Source organism: Dendrobates tinctorius, unplaced genomic scaffold (assembly GCF_039654945.1).
Source record: "Dendrobates tinctorius isolate UK_male_01 unplaced genomic scaffold, ASM3965494v1 ptg000164l, whole genome shotgun sequence".
In the NCBI taxonomy this organism is placed as follows: Eukaryota; Metazoa; Chordata; class Amphibia; order Anura; family Dendrobatidae; genus Dendrobates; species Dendrobates tinctorius.
In genome coordinates, this window is record NW_027361831.1 from 7934728 (window position 1) to 7953210 (window position 18483).

Here is an 18483-nt window from a genome sequence, read left to right on the forward strand (position 1 = left end):
CGTCACTAAACATGCCCCACAGGGCACCGCATCACGTCGCGTCACTAAACAAGCCCCATAGGGCCCCACATCACGTCACTAAACATGCCCCATAGGGCCCCACATCACGTCACTAAACATGCCCCATAGGGCCCCACATCACGTCACTAAACATGCCCCATAGGGCCCCGCATCACTAAACATGCCTAATAAGGCACCGCATCACTAAACATTCCCCATAGGGCACGCATCACGTCACTAAACTTGCCCCATAGGGCACCGCATCACGTCACCAAACTTGCCCCATAGGGCCGGGCCCCGCATCACTAAACATGCCTCATAGAGCACCGCATCACATCACTATAAACATACCCCATAGGGCACCGCATCACTAAACATGCCCCACAGGGCACCGCATCACGTCACTAAACATGCCCCATAGGGCCCCGCATCACGTCACTAAACATGCCCCATAGGGCCCCGCATCACTAAACATGCCTAATAAGGCACCGCATCCCTAAACATTCCCCATAGGGCACCGCATCACGTCACTAAACTTGCCCCATAGGGCACCGCATCACAACACTAAACTTACCCCATAGGGCACCGCATCACTAAACATGCCCCACAGGGCACCCGCATCACGTCACTAAACATGCCCCATAGGGCCCAGCATCATGTCACTAAACATGCCCCATAGGGAACCGCATCACATCACTAAACATGCCCCATAGGGCACCGCATCACGTCACTAAACATGCCCCATAAGGCCCCGCATCACTAAACATACCCCATAGGGCACCACATCACAACACTAAACATGCCCCATAGGGCACTGCATCACATCACTAAACATGCCCCATAGGGCCCCGCATCACGTCACTAAACATGCCCCGCATCACTAAACATGCCCCATAGGGCACCGCATCATGTCACTAAACATGCCCCATAGGGCACCGCATCACGTCACTAAACATGCCCCGCATCACTAAACATGCCTCATAGGGCACCGCATCACGTCACTAAACATGCCCCATAGGGCCCCGCATCACTAAACAAGCCCCATAGGGCACCACATCACGTCACTAAACATGCCCCATAGGGCCCCGCATCACGTCACTAAACATGCCCCATAGGGCCCCGCATCACGTCACTAAACATGCCCCATAGGGCCCCGCATCACTAAACATGCCCCATAGGGCAACACATCACGTCACTAAACATGCCCCATAGGGCCCCGCATCACGTCACTAAACATGCCCCATAGGGCACTGCATCACATCACTAAACATGCCCCATAGGGCCCCTCATCACTAAACATGCCCCATAGGGCACCGCATCACGTCACTAAACATGCCCCGCATCACTAAACATGCCTCATAGGGCACCGCATCACTAAACATGCCCCATAGGGCCCCGCATCACTAAACATGCCCCATAGGGCACCGCATCACGTCACTAAACATGCCCCATAGGGCACCGCATCACGTCACTAAACATGCCCCATTGGGCACCGCATCACTAAACATGCCCCATAGGGCCCCGCATCACTAAACAAGCCCCATAGGGCACCGCATCACGTCACTAAACATGCCCCATAGGGCCCCGCATCACGTCACTAAACATGCCCCATAGGGCCCCGCATCACGTCACTAAACATGCCCCATAGGGCCCCGCATCACGTCACTAAACATGCCCCATAGGGCACTGCATCACATCACTAAACATGCCCCATAGGGCCCCTCATCACTAAACATGCCCCATAGGGCACCGCATCACGTCACTAAACATGCCCCGCATCACTAAACATGCCTCATAGGGCACCGCATCACTAAACATGCCCCATAGGGCCCCGCATCACTAAACATGCCCCATAGGGCACCGCATCACGTCACTAAACATGCCCCATAGGGCACCGCATCACGTCACTAAACATGCCCCATAGGGCACCGCATCACTAAACATGCCCCATAGGGCCCCGCATCACTAAACATGCCCCATAGGGCACCGCATCACGTCACTAAACATGCCCCATAGGGCACCGCATCACTAAACATGCCCCATAGGGCACCGCATCACGTCACTAAACATGCCCCATAGGGCACCGCATCACGTCACTAAACATGCCCCATAGGGCACCGCATCACTAAACATGCCCCATAGGGCACTGCATCACAGCACTAAACATGCCCCATAGGGCACCGCATCACTAAACATGCCTCATAGGGCACCGCATCACGTCACTAAACATGCCCCATAGGGCCCCGCATCGCTAAACATGCCCTATAGGGCACCGCATCGCGTCACTAACATGCCCCATAGGGCACTGCATCATGTCACTAAACATGCCCCACATCACGTCACTAAACATGCCCCATAGGGCACCGCATCATGTCACTAACATGCCCCATAGGGCACCGCATCATGTCACTAACATGCCCCATAGGGCACTGCATCATGTCACTAACATGCCCCACATCACGTCACTAAACATGCCCCATAGGGCACCGCATCACGTCACTAAACATGCCCCATAGGGCCCCGCATCACGTCACTAAACATGCCCCATAGGGCCCCGCATCACGTCACTAAACATGCCCCATAGGGCCCCGCATCACGTCACTAAACATTATTATTATTATTATTATTATTATGCATTTATATAGCGCCAGGTCTGTGATGCCAAGAGGTGAGAGAGTCTGTAGCAGGAGGAAATGGTCTACGGTGTCGAAGGCAGAGGACAGGTCCAGGAGGAGGACAGAGTAGTGTTGCTTGCTCTTGGCGGTTAGTAAGTCGTTAGTGACTTTAGTTAGGGCAGTTTCAGTTGAGTGATGCGGTCGGAAGCCAGATTGTAACCGGTCAAAGAGGGAACAGGAGGAGAGGTGGGAGGACAGTTGAAGATATACATGCTGTTCCAGTAGTTTTGAGGCGTAAGGGAGAAGAGGTATCGGGCGATAGTTAAGACACAGAGGATAGGTCAAGGGGGGGCTTTTTGAGGATGGGTGTGATTGAGGCATGTTTGAAGGATGAGGGAACATCCCCACAGGGCACCGCATCACGTCACTAAACATGCCCCATAGGGCCCCGCATCACTAAACATGCCTAATAAGGCACCGCATCATGTCACTAAACATGTCCTATAGGGCACTGAATCATGTCACTAAACATGCCCCATAGGGCCCCGCATCACGTCACTAAACATGCCCCATAGGGCACCGCATCACGTCACTAAACATGCCCCATAGGGCACTGCATCACGTCACTAAACATGCCCCATAGGGTACCGCATCACGTCACTAAACATGCCCCATAGGGCACCACATCACGTCACTAAACATGCCCCATAGGGCACTGCATCACATCACTAAACATGCCCCATAGGGCACCACATCACAACACTAAACATGCCCCATAGGGCCCCGCATCACGTCACTAAACATGCCCCGCATCACTAAACATGCCCCATAGGGCCCCGCATCACGTCACTAAACATGCCCCATAGGGCACCGCATCACGTCACTAAACATGCCCCATAGGGCACTGCATCACGTCACTAAACATGCCCCATAGGGTACCGCATCACGTCACTAAACATGCCCCATAGGGCACCACATCACGTCACTAAACATGCCCCATAGGGCACTGCATCACATCACTAAACATGCCCCATAGGGCACCACATCACAACACTAAACATGCCCCATAGGGCCCCGCATCACGTCACTAAACATGCCCCGCATCACTAAACATGCCCCATAGGGCACCGCATCACGTCACTAAACATGCCCCATAGGGCATCGCATCACGTCACTAAACATGCCCCATAGGGCACCGCATCACGTCACTAAACATGCCCCATAGGGCACCGCATCACGTCACTAAACATGCCCCATAGGGCACCGCATCACTAAACATGCCCCATAGGGCCCCGCATCACGTCACTAAACATGCCCCATAGGGCACCGCATCACGTCACTAAACATGCCCCATAGGGCACCGCATCACTAAACATGCCCCATAGGGCCCCGCATCACGTCACTAAACATGCCCCATAGGGCACCGCATCACGTCACTAAACATGCCCCATAGGGCACCGCATCACGTCACTAAACATGCCCCATAGGGCACCGCATCACGTCACTAAACATGCCCTATAGGGCACCGCATCACGTCACTAAACATGCCCCATAGGGCCCCGCATTACGTCACTAAACATGCCCCATAGGGCCCCGCATTACGTCACTAAACATGCCCCATAGGGCCCCGCATCACTAAACATGCCCCAGAGGGCACCGCATCATGTCACTAAACATGCCCCATAAGGCACCGCATCACGTCACTAAACATGCCCCATAGGGCCCCGCACCACTAAACATGCCCAATTGGGCACCACATCACGTCACTAAACATGCCCCATAGGGCACCGCATCACGTCACTAAACATGGCCCATAGGGCACCGCATCACGTCACTAAACATGCCCCATAGGGCACTGCATCACGTCACTAAACATGCCCCATAGGGCCCCGCATTACGTCACTAAACATGCCCCATAGGGCCCCGCATTACGTCACTAAACATGCCCCATAGGGCCCCGCATCACTAAACATGCCCCATAAGGCACCGCAACACGTCACTAAACATTCCCCATAGGGATGTAATTAAATATGAGCCTTTCATACTGTGAATTAGAAACAAAAACAGCTGCTCCCCTCACCCTGTTCCCCGCTGCTCCAGTCTTCGCTGTGTACTGAGGGAGCACTCACGGGATGTAATGGCGCAATCATGCCCGCTGCGCTCTCAGGCACAGAGGCTCAGTGATATACAGGGAGCGAGCGGCCCTTGCTCCACAATTGTGTTCAACGGTATCAGCTATGGTGTCAGGAGGCCGAATTAGGCCGGTGAAGAGGGGGCTACCATATTGTGGGGAGTTCACTGTAGTATATTTATGTGTAGGGGAAGTTCAGGACTGTGGGAACATTATACTGTGTGGTGACAAGAATGGAGCAATGTATTGTGTGAAGAGTACGGGTTCCTATGTTTCCTGTCTTTTATGGTTGGTCTGTATGTTATGATTCTTAGAAGATGGCAAACCAAACACCTAAATAGTGTCAGCGCTGAAGGGGTTACTGCCCCCTGTGCCCAGTAATGGGGAATCTCCAGCACCTACCTCCACCTGCAGAGCCGCACACCACATATATGGCTGCTCTGTGCGCACAGGACCTGGGATGAGGTCACAGGAGGGGAGGAGTCAGGGGTCACATGATCAGGGGCCTCAGTGTATGCAGGACTCTGCTGTGCTGGTTGTCATGGTGCTGGATGGGGGAAGTTTATGTGTGGGGTCAGGAGGGGTTTACAGGGGGGATGTAGCAGAGCCGTGTGTGTGCGAGGTGTACGAGGTGTACGAGGTGTACGGAGCAGAGCCGTGTGTGTACGAGGTGTACGGAGCGGAGCCGCGTGTGTATGAGGTGTGTAGATTTGCATGTGAAGAATCCCTTTGTAGGAATCCCCGTCCTGTTTGAGGATGGAAAATCTGATGGCTCTTTTGTACATTATTACACTGCAAACAGCTCAGACAGGGGAAGGTGCCCAGTTTTGGTAATAGTGTTGGTATTTTTAACCCCTGGAGTCGTTGTACCTTGTATAGCCACTGTTCACAATTTGCAGGGATAACCCCTATCAACAAACTTGTTCTCCATATCCCTCAGTCTCTGTTTTTTCCTGTCCTCATCTGAAACTATTCTCTCAACCCTCTGGAACCTGGGGATGGAATTCTTAACTATGGGGGGATGAAAACTGTTGTAGTGCAGAAGGCTGTTTCTGTCCGTTGGTTTAGTGAATAAATCAATTGAAAGCTCACCTTCCCTGTTGTTATAAACCATCGTGTCCAAGAAATTAATGTTCTCCGTACTGTACTGCAATGAAAATTTCAATTCGGGCCAGATATTGTTAATATAATTTTCAAATTGTAGAAGTGTTTCAATGGGGCCATTCCAAACACAAAATACATCATCAATAAATCTACGCCACATTACAGAATGCGTATGGGTATATATGAATTCCTCTTTACAAGCTGCCATATAGGCAATTGCATATGGGGGCGCTACATTGGAGACAATTGCAGTGCCCTGTTGTTGAATATAGAAGGTATCCTGAAACATGAAATAATTTCCTTAAGGTCCAATCCCAATAAATCTGAACAAAGATGTCTGAATTTTATGACAATGCCCGCTCCAGTTAGAAGTATATCTGTAGCTCTTATCCCTTTCTCATGTGTGATGGCTGTGTATAGACTGTTTACATCCCAGGTTGTAAGCAGCGAGGAAGGGGAAGGGGGCCCGATGTTTTCATTAGTCTTATAAGCTCATTAGTATCAAGTAAAAATGATTTAGTTTGTTTGACCAATGGTGTTAAAATCTTTTCCAACACCATGGCAAGTGGTGACATGATAGAGTCCGTTGACACTATTGGGCACCTGGGTAAGATAATAATAATAATCTTTATTTATATAGCGCCAACATATTCCGCAGCACTTTACAGTTTAACAGTTTCAAAACACAAGTCATAAGTAACAACGTTAACAATACAATCATTAAAGCTAAATAAGACGACCCTGCTCTACAATGAGGTGGGGGAGATACAGAGTACAGGTGTGTATTTACAATAATGTATATACAATGATGGTCCAGCCATCTTGAGGAAGTAAGGGATAGATGGAGCTGGTGAATGGGCTACATATGCACACTTACACATAAAGTGACTTAGATTAGTGAATGTGATAGGCCACTCTGACCAAATGCGTTTTGAGGGAGCGCCTAAAACTATGCAAATTTTGGATAGTCCTAATTTCTTGGGGTAGAAATTCCAGAGGATTGGGGCAGCACGGGAGAAGTCTTGGAGTCGGGAGTGGGAGGTACGGATTAGTGCCGAGGTTAATTGAAAGTTGTTTGCAAAGCGCAGCGGTCGGTTAGGCTGATAGACAGAAATTAGGGAGGAGATGTAGGGGGGTGCTGCACTGTGGAGAGCTTTGTGGGTGAGAACAAGTACTTTAAATTGGATCCTATAATGAATGGGCAGCCAATGTAAGGATTGGCGAAGAGCGGACGCGTCTGAGTACTGATTAGCCAGATGGATGACCCTGGCTGCTGCATTAAGTATTGACTGGAGAGGGGAAGTCGCGTAACATCAGGCCAATTAATAGAGCGTTGCAGTAGCCCAGGCGGGTGTGGATCAGGGCGACAGTGAGGGTTTTGTTGTTTCCATGGTGAGAAAAGGGCGGATTCTAGAGATGTTCTTTAGGTGTAAGCGGCAAGAGCGGGCAGGAGATTGTATATGGGATGTGAAGGAAAGATTGGCGTCAAGCATAACACCCAGACAGCGCACCTGTTGCCGGTGTTTATTATGGTGCTACCCATGGAGAGGGAAATGTCAGATTTATGGAGGTTAGTAGATGGCGGGAGCAGAAGGAGTTCAGTTTTTGAGAAGTTGAGTTTCAGATAGAGAGTGGACATGATGTTGGAGACTGCGGACAATCACTGGCGTTCTGTAGTACAGCGGGGGTAAGGTCAGGGGATGACGTGTATAGTTGTGTAGAGCAAAAAGGTTACAGCCGACAGCACACGGACTTGTAGAATGCACGCCCCAAGGATCCCAGGACCCAATGGGATCAACAACTCACAGAAAACATAAAGAGGAGCAGCATCCATTCCATGTGAAGGAAAATCTTTGGTTTTATTCTGCCATCAATAGATACAACGTTTCGACCATAACATGGTCTTTCTCAAGTACATCAAAAAAGGCCGCTCCAATTGTTTTTTGATGTACTTGAGAAAGACCATGTTATGGTCGAAACGTTGTATCTATTGATGGCAGAATAAAACCAAAGATTTTCCTTCACCTGGAACGGATGCTGCTCCTCTTTATGTTTTCTGTGTATAGTTGTGTGTCATCAGCATAAATATGGTACTAAAAGCCAAATCTGCTGATGGTCTGTCCAGTTGGGGCCGTGTAGAGAGATAAGAGAAGGGGGCCAAGGACTGAACCCTGAGGTACCCCGACAGCGAGACGAAAAGGAGATGATGAGCCAGCGAACAAAACACTGGAGCGGTCAGAGAGATAGGAAGAGAACCAGGAGAGAGCAGTGTCCTTAATGCCTAGTGACTGGAGGCTAGAGAGTAGGAGACGGTGGTCAGCAGTGTCGAAAGCTGCAGAAAGGTCAAGAAGAATGAGCAGAGAGTGGTCACCATTACATTTTGCTGTCAGGTCATTGGTCATTGCAGTTACAGTCGAATGTAGGGGGCGGAAGCCGAACTGTGAAGGGTCTAGGAGGGAGTGAGTGGAGAGGTACCATGTAAGGTGGGAGTAGACTAGGCACTCCAAACGTTTAGAGATGAAGGGAAGATTGGAGACTGGTCTGTAGTTGTGTGTGCAGGATGGGTTTCTTTAGAGTGGGTTTCTTTAGTAATGAAGTAACAATAGAGTGTTTGAAGGAGGATGGGAAAATGCCAGAGGAGAGGGAGAGATTAAAGATTGTAGTTAGTTGAGTTGTGACGACAGTAGAGGGAGACTGGAGGAGATGTGAGGGAATGGGGTCGATAATGCATGTAGTTGGACAAGAAGAGGAGAGGAGTCTGGAGACTTCTTCTGTGATAGGATCAAATGTGGAGAGTGAAGCAGGGGAAATACAGGGAGGGATGGGTGTCACAGCACTTGGTGGTTGGGAGTGGATTTCCAGAGACAGATATTATCTATTTTCTCTATGAAGTGAGAGGCCAGGTAATCAGCACAAATGTCTGTAATAGGGGCTTGTGCTTTTAGCCTGAGGAGGGAGTGAAAGGTGTCAAAAAGTTTCTTGGGGTTGTTGGATAGTGAGGAGATCAGGGTGATGAAGTAGGTCTGTTTGGCGAGGTAAAGGGCAGAGTTACAGGTTCTTAACATAAATTTGAAGTGGATGAAGTCTTCTGGTGTGCCGGTTTTTCTCCATAGGCATTCAGCACTCCTAGAGCATCGCTGGAGAAGTTGAGTTTGCGATGTGAGCCAGGGCTGTTTTACTCTGTGTTTGGAGGTTTTGAGGGTGAGGGGCGCTACTTGGTCAAGGGTGCTTCTAAGAGTGTCGTTGTAGTGATGAACAGCCAGAACAGGACAGGATAAAGAGGAGATTTGGAACTATGATGAGTGTAGGGAGTCTGAAAGTGTCTGAGGGTTAATGGCTTGTAGATTTCTGAATGTGTGGTAGGTAGGAGTGTGCTGGGGTGGGCAAAGAATTGTGAGCGTGAAGGAGAGAATGTTGTGGTCAGAGAGGGGAACGGTGAGTTATTTAGGTGGGAGATTGAACAGAGCCGGACGAAGACCAGGTCAAGGGTGTTACCATCTTTGTGTGTTTCAGAGGTTGAAACCTGTGAGAGGTCTAGAGAAGTGGTTAGTGATAGAAGCGGGGATGCAGATGTGGAAGTGGGGCTGTTAATGGGAATGCTGAAATCTCCCAAGATAAGGGTTGGTAGTTCTGAGGACATGAAGAGCGGCAGACAGGCTGAGAAGTGGTCAAGGAAGTGGGTGGGTGAACCTGGGGGCTGGTATATGACCGCTACTCTGAGGGAGAGGGGACAAAAGAGCCTGATGGTGTGGACATCAAAAGAAGGGAATGAGAGTGGTGGAACTAGGGGGGATGACCTAGAATGTGCATTGTGGGGACAGGAGTATGCCGACTTCACCACCAAGTCTGTTTGTGGGTCTCGGAGAATGGGAGAATTGTAAGCCACCATGGGAGGTGGCAGCAGGGGAGACAGTGTCAAAATACTGAATCCAGGTTTCAGTGAGGGCCAACAGATTCAGAGAGCTGTTCAGAAAGTAATTGTGCAGGAAAGGAAGCTTGTTACATACAGACTGTGGATTCCAGAGGGCACAATTGAAAGACGGAGATGAAGGAGTGCAAGTAATATTAATAATATTATTATGGTTTCAATATGAGATAGGATAGGGTAGGGGTTGAGGTTGGGGGATGGTGGACCAGGGTTGGGGGAGATGTCCCCTGAAATCAGTAGGAATAGGAAGATAAAGAGCAAGTAGTTATTGGAATTGTCAGAAGTTTTTGTGAGATGTGTATGGGCAAGATTGGCTGAGATTTTTCAGGAAGGTGTGGAGTGCATGGAAGCTGTACATGGGAGAAGAAAGTATAGAGGGGCTGATGTGTATGAGTCGTGATGGATGGGGGATGGGGTGGTGAGTGTGGATGGCAAGGGAACACAGGAGGATAGAAGTAAAGCACATGGATAAAAGGGAGTGCAAAGTGTGGGTTACCTGACTCCTGCCCTGCCTAACTGCCATGGATTAACTGCCTTTTGCTTGATGCTTAGCTAAAGCGATGCTTTGCTGAATGCGTGCAAGCACCCCACACTTGCGTGAACCCATTAGAGTGATTCTAAAATTATTCACCACACTACAGGGACAAGAGAGAGGGATTGTGAGTGCTGGCTAGTTATAAACTAGCAATAGCTGCTCTACACATCCTAGCGTGGAAAAGATGATCAAAGACGCTAGTCCTGATTCCATCACTATGCTATAGCACCTCTCCCGAGATAACATCTACAGTGATCCCCCTTCCCATGGATTTATAGCAGTAAGTACTGGAAGCAATGCAACAGATGAATTATGGCAATTATTCAGCAAGCACAGTTCATTAAAATATGTTGCAGGTGATATGCAGCAGATGAGACAGCAGACAGAGATGTTGAGATGATTACCAAGATGTGGAGATGATTACCATTCAGGCTGCTTGCTAACATAGAAAGGAGTGAAATACATGCAGGGTGGATCAGTTCAGAAGTTGAATGATCTGATTACCATTCAGGCTGCTTGCTAACATAGAATGGATATACACAATAGTCCTCAACGATAACAATCACCCTATATACATGGGTTAGCACTTCTTTGACACAGAGATTAACACAATTATTTTTGTATATCCCAGTATATGTTTGGGAACAAAAACAGAATGAAGTGACTTGAAAAAGATATATTAGACATTTTAAAATAATGATTTTTCTTGATCAACACAAATATATTAACTCAGAATTGTACAGAAATATTAGGCACGGAAAAATTGGAGGCTGAGATAAGAATCTACCTAAATGATAGTAAAGTCACAATATATTCTTTTCTCTGAAAAAAATAACTCAAGCTAGGCTTCTTAATGTTTAAACACAGAGAAAGTGCTAGGGTTGTAAACAATATATAAATTAAAGTGCTTAGTGCAAAATAAATAATTAAATGTGAAAAATATACACACAATCTCTTTAAAGCCTATGCACTATTCAACATGTGACACTAGATGGCGTTGCTGCCAAGCCATAATTCCTTATTAAGTAAGAATCAGCTATGAGAAAATTTAATGATAAAAAGTACAATGCTTCTATCTCACAATGAGCACAGGATATCAGGGAAATAAAAATGTAATTCATAGAAACAGACCCACAATGGATTAAATAACATGCATCAAATTTACTGTATCAGTATTCATATGCATATAAAAGTTTTGCGGTCATAGTGGAATGAAGGGAATGAACAAAAAAGGTTTTTACCTGACTAAATAAAGTGCCAGTGGGAAATTCTTAGGAGCCTCCAGCCCCAAGAATGGGGGCTGGACATAGAATGGAGTGAAATACAAGCAGGGTGGATCAGTTCAGAAGTTGAATGATCTGATTACCATTCAGGCTGCTTGCTAACATAGAATGGAGTGAAATACGTGCAGGGTGGATAACTTCAGAAGTTGAATTATCTGATTACCTGTGTGAAGAGAGAAGATGGATGTTAATTCTTTGCCATGGAATAACTGCCTTTTGCTTGATGCTTAGCTAATGTGATGCTTTGCTGAATGCTTGCAAGCACCCCACACTTGCGTGCACCTCTTAGAATGATTCTAAATTTATAGAAAAGGGAAGCATATCCTGGTCCAATGGAGCAGCCATCTCTGGAGTTTCAGGACTACGTACTTCCCTTGGACTGGTGGGCGGCAGACTATCCAAGTCTGAGAACAAGGCCAGTGGTTCTCTCATCACAGTCGAGAATCGTGGGAGTAAGCGTTTCAGTGGCGCCTGGCTCTTTCTCCTCTTCCTCCCCTGACAGGCGAGGATGCAACATGCTACAGTGGACTATTCGGCTAGGCGCCCCTTCTTCTTCTTCGGGTTGAACTTCATACACTGGCCCATTGGATCCAACTCGGCGCTTCACCCGATACAGAGTTTTTTTCCCATCGATGTTCTAACTTGACCCGAGGTCGCTTGTCTCGGAACAACATTCGATCTTTGGCCTTAAGAGCTGTACCTCGAATGGGCGCTGCTTCATGATGTTCGAGTTTCCAGAACTTAGTCTGCACCAGCCGGTGGAAAGTCTGGAAGACACGTCTGTTGGTAGTCGTCTTCTGGATCCAATTCCAGCTCTGTACTCTCCCATCCTTTTTGCCTGAACAGCAGGGTATACAGAGTGTATCTGGTTGTACTGTGCACTCGGTTGTTGTACACCCAGACCAATTCAGCCATGTACTCAGGCCATTGTACTTTCCAATCTTCTTCCAGTGTTCTTAGCATCTGAATTAGGATCCGGTTGAAGGTTCAAAGGCTCCATCCCCCTGAGGATGATAGGGTGTCGTTCTTGATTTCTCAATCTGGTACAAACTATGTAACTTCTCCATCGACCTTGAAAACAAGCGCCTTGGTCGGAATGGATCCTCTTCGGGCAACCAAACACCCGGATGAAGTCTCAGCAGATAGCCTGCATAGCTGACTCAGCAGTCTGATCCCGAGTCGGAGTCACCACTGAGAACTTGGTAAAGTGGTCAGTCATCACCAGACAATGTTCATACCCGAGATGAGCAGGACCCATGGTCAAGTACTCGATCATCAATAACTCCAAGGGGGTAGAAGTCATGATGGTCTGTGTGGGGGCTCTCTGCTCACGAGGTTTAGCCAGTTTACAGCTCTGACATCACTGGCAGGCCTCCTCTACTGCAGTCTTCAATTAAGAGTGATATGCCAACTTCTGTAAACACTGGAATATCTTCTCAATAAACTGGAGCAAGTTCAGAGAAGAGTGACAAGAATGGTGACCGGTCTGCAAACCATGTCCTTTGAGGAACGGTTACAGGATTTGGGAATGTTTAGCTTGCAAAAATAGGAAGGAGAGAAGTCCGGCTTTCAGGATCGCGCTGTTCCAGTCCAAAGTTCACAAGGAGTTAATCCAAGGACCAAGCAGTGATTATAACTTTCTTTTTATTCCAAAAACTCTACGCGTTTCGTGTACACACTGTACACTTCCTCAGGAGCAAAGTTACACTAGCATCACATTCCATTCTCCTTATATACTAACTCCCCCAGGAAGTGAGGTAGGTGCTCATTGCACTTAAAAAAATTCACACATAACTATCAACATAATGTAAAATCACAAAAATCACTAAAATTCATCTATAAAACACACTTATATAAAAACACACATATGTAAAACTTCACACTAGAAAAAATGTAAAACATTATAATAAAATTATGATTATACTCAATAAAAGTCTAAAATTCTTGGTACATCATATCAATTAGCAGAACAACATTCACAAATCTCTTATATAACTGCACTTATATTTTCCTTTCAGTATTAACCCTTCATTCAACATATTATACTTTCACTTTCCTTATATTTCAGGCAGATGATCATATATTAATTAATGTATGTACTCCTATGCGGATTCGATCCTGCACAGCAGACCCATGCTCTGCACTCAAGAACCTTTTCTGTTCTCTCAGCCAAAGGCTCCACATCTCCAGAGCTGTCAGTTCCTTTTCAAGGCACCAGCCAACTATTCCAATCATAGTAAAATGCCGCCGATTGTATCTCTTTATATGTTAGCGATATGATCATTCCCTTGCTGTAATGTTATAGCATGGACATCACACAATTATCAGATGCCAATACTACTCTAATTCTTAGCAGACAAATATGCAGAGCACCAAAATTATTTAAAGATGTCAGATATTTCATTTAAACCGTATGGTTGCAGAGTCTGCAACCTGTGAATCCAGTAAATTTCCTTTCTCATCAGAATGACACTCCTGTTCACAGTGTCTTCTGAAACATAATCAATTGGGGCCACTTTAATACATGGTTTCTTCCCATGTTTTATAGTGCAATGTTTTGATACTCCATGGAACATAAAACCTTCAATTATATTGTGTCTGTGCGAATTCATGCGGTTATGCAGTTCTTGTGTGGTTTTACCCACATACTGTAAACCACATTCGCATTCTATCAGATATATCACAAAACTACTTTTACAATTCAGGGAAAACTTTATATCAAACACCTTATTATTCTGAATTGATCTGAATGTGGTCATATTATGCATAATCATGCCACAACACAGACACCGAGCGGTATTACATTTAAAGACTCCTGGTTTTTTGCACTGTTCATCCCTAATTTTTTCTTTTTTCAGGCGACTGGGGGCCAGTATATTTCTAAGAGTAGAGGATCTTTTAAAGGTTAGTCCTGGTTTATTTGGTAGCATACTCCCCAACACTGGATCATTAAGAAGAACAGACCAATGATCCTGTAAAATATTCCTAATTTTTTTATTTTGTTTAGTAAAATTAGTTAAAAAGTTTAAGGAGAAACTATCATTCTCTTTTTCTTTTTTCTTAGGATTTACTAGGTCCATCTGTTCCAAACCTGCGCACTCATTATATGCTTTTTCTAGCAGTTTTTTTGGGTAGTTTTCCTCAATTAAAGTGGCCCCAATTGATTATGTTTCAGAAGACACTGTGAACAGGAGTGTCATTCTGATGAGAAAGGAAATTTACTGGATTCACAGGTTGCAGACTCTGCAACCATACGGTTTAAATGAAATATCTGACATCTTTAAATAATTTTGGTGCTCTGCATATTTGTCTGCTAAGAATTAGAGTAGTATTGGCATCTGATAATTGTGTGATGTCCATGCTATAACATTACAGCAAGGGAATGATCATATCGCTAACATATAAAGAGATACAATCGGCGGCATTTTACTATGATTGGAATAGTTGGCTGGTGCCTTGAAAAGGAACTGACAGCTCTGGAGATGTGGAGCCTTTGGCTGAGAGAACAGAAAAGGTTCTTGAGTGCAGAGCATGGGTCTGCTGTGCAGGATCGAATCCGCATAGGAGTACATACATTAATTAATATATGATCATCTGCCTGAAATATAAGGAAAGTGAAAGTATAATATGTTGAATGAAGGGTTAATACTGAAAGGAAAATATAAGTGCAGTTATATAAGAGATTTGTGAATGTTGTTCTGCTAATTGATATGATGTACCAAGAATTTTAGACTTTTATTGAGTATAATCATAATTTTATTATAATGTTTTACATTTTTTCTAGTGTGAAGTTTTACATATGTGTGTTTTTATATAAGTGTGTTTTATAGATAAATTTTAGTGATTTTTGTGATTTTACATTATGTTGATAGTTATGTGTGAATTTTTTTAAGTGCAATGAGCACCTACCTCACTTCCTGGGGGAGTTAGTATATAAGGAGAATGGAATGTGATGCTAGTGTAACTTTGCTCCTGAGGAAGTGTACAGTGTGTACACGAAACGCGTAGAGTTTTTGGAATAAAAAGAAAGTTATAATCACTGCTTGGTCCTTGGATTAACTCCTTGTGAACTTTGGACTGGAACAGCGCGATCCTGAAAGCCGGACTTCTCTCCTTCCTATATATGCAATTCTAGTGACCGGCTGATTGCTGCAGTTCATCGGATCCTACCCATTTGTGCTTATGGTTGTTGTGTTCCACACAACTGAACCAGGTGAGTGGATCCATATCTGTGAAACGTTTATATCATTGGATAAGACCCTATTGTGCGCTTCTGTCTCCCCCTTTTTTATAGCTTGCAAAAAAGAAGACTGAGAGGAGACTTAATAGCTGTCTACAAATATCTCAAGGGTTGTCACACTGTAGAAGGATCATTTTTATTCTCATTTGCACAAGGAAAAACTATAAACATTGAGATGAAACTGAATGGGAGGAGACACAGATTAGATATTAGAAAAACTTTTTTTTGACAGTGAAGGGGATCAATGACTGGAACAGGCTGCCACAAGAGGTGGTGATTTCTCCTTCAATGGAAGTCTTCAAACAGAGGCTGGACAGACATCTGTCTGGGATGATTTAGTGAATCCTGCTTTGAGCAGGGTGTTGGACCAAATGACCCAGGAGGTCCCTTCCAACTCTACCATTCTATGATTCTTACTATTGCACCAACAGTTGTCTCCTCACCAAGTGTCTTTACTTATGGTTTTATAGCCCATTCTGTTGTGAATTCACTTTCTGGCCTGCCTCTGGTTGCTAGTGAAGGTAGTGGAGTTGGTTGTATTGACAGAGGAGTCGTGAGTTCTCTTTCCGGGCTCCCTCTGGTGGTTACAGGAGGTAATGGAGCTGATCTAATTGACAGGCCTGCCACCTGATAATGAGGACGACGATTGGACATCTGGAGTCTCTGACTGGATTTAAGACAGCCGACTCCCTCTATCCCTGATTTTTCCTGCCTCCTGAGGTTTTAGTTTCCAGTTCAGTCCCTGCATGCTCAAGCTAAGTGTTCTTTGCTATTGTTCACATTTGATTTGTTTTGTCTATTCAGTTTTGTGTGGTCAGCCGGCCCCGGCTGGGGCTGTGCTGAACTTCCATCCTTATGTTACTGTTTGTGTCAGTTTGTTTTTTGTCCCTTATTATATTGGCCTCTTTTTGCTCTGCTTTCAGAATATGCCAGAGTGCTGATATAGTGAGAGAAGTCTAGTGACTTCAGAGTTTTTGCTATCAGAAGTGTTGGACATTTTTGCAGGGTTTTTTGCGTGATTGCAGACAGTGTCTTTCCTTTCCTGTCCTTTCTAGTTAGTGTGGGCCCCATCATTTGCTCAGCCTATTTTCCTACCTGTGTTTGTGTTTTCATCTTGTCTCACCGACAATATATGTTTGGGGGCTGTCTATTCCTTTGGGGTCTGCTCTGGGGCAGTTTAGATTTCCCCTTTTCTTGCTTTAGGCTTATTTAGTTTTCCAGCTGTGTTGAGGCATCTAGAATCAGGCACGCTCCACGGCTACTGCTAGTTGTGTGGATAGGATCAGGGGTCTGCAATCCGCTTAGTTACCAACCTCTCTGGTTTTCTGTAGCTTAGCTTAGTCTTGTTTTCCTCCTCGGTGACCCAATCATAACACCATTCGTTTTGTGCAGGGCTATGATCTTGTCTGTCATACTTATAAAGCTCTTTAGTCTTGCCCATGTTGCAGAGGTTAGAGTCTGACTGACTGAGTCTGTGGACAGGAGTCTTTTATAAAGGTGACTGTGTAAGACAGCTGTCTTTAATGCAGGTAACGAGTTGAATAGGAGCGTCTAACTGGTCTGTAGGAGCCAGAACCCTTAATGGTTGGTAGGGGATCAAATACTTATTTTTGACTGCAAAATACAAATAAATTTCTATGATTAATGCATTGTGATTTTCTGATTTTTGATATTCTATCTCTCAATGTTAAAATTAACCTAACCTTAAAATTATAGACTTATACTTATTTCCCCCACCGTATATAGCCCATTCACTATTTATCTGAAAATAACTCTCCTTCAAACTCCACCGCACCCAAAAGCACCACAAATACTGGCTGGTGACTAGCTCAGAACTGAACAGCAAAGCCACAAAAAGAGGACTAAAAATCCTCCAAAAATTCAAGAAATAATGCAGCAGAGAAAGGGCATCGATGTTTACCTGCCCAGGTCTCCAAACAAATGCACTTATCAGGAAGCAGCAAACTCATGTAGTAAAGATGGCAGCAACACAGGTGCAAAATACTGTTGAGACAACCACTCACAGCCTTCCAATCAATGAAGGGGGTGATTGCTTAGTATATGATTGTGCAAAAGAGGCTTGTATAGGGCACTGTTCATGTACAGGTAAAGCACAGCATCTGGTTTACAGCCTATTAGTGACGCCCATACTATTAGATCAGGCAGGCTGCCTAGCGCTATCTAAATGCATCCCATCTAAACAGACACCCCAGTTTACAAGACCAAAAATAATGGGCCTGGCTGCATCCTGAAAAATAAAGTGCAGAAAATACACATATAAAAATATGTGAGGTATTGGTTGATATTTTGGCCAAGAAATGCAAGCTCACAACCCGGACCAAGGGTCCTCACACTTGTGAGTCCTAACACTAAATTGCACAGCAAAAGCCACAAAAGGACTAAAAATCCTCCAAAAATTACTAACTCAGGCAGCCTTTATCTATCCCCCATTCTCTCAAGATGGCCGCACCATCATTATAAATACGCACTTGAATTTTGTGTCTCCCCCACCTCATTGTAGATTGTAAGCTCTTACGAGTTCTCATTATTTTGCTTTCATTATTGGATTATCTTTAATGTTGTTACTTATGACTTGTATATGAACTGTTGAATTGTAAAGCACTGCGGAATATGTTGGCACTATATA

At 45.5% G+C, this 18483-nt stretch overlaps 1 protein-coding gene across 1 annotated transcript in view; it reads right to left on the minus strand.

Moving 5' to 3' along the window:
- Positions 1–18483, minus strand: part of LOC141052937 (uncharacterized) — a 310086-nt gene that overhangs the window by 266949 nt on the left and 24654 nt on the right. The gene's annotated exons all lie outside the window — the stretch shown is intronic.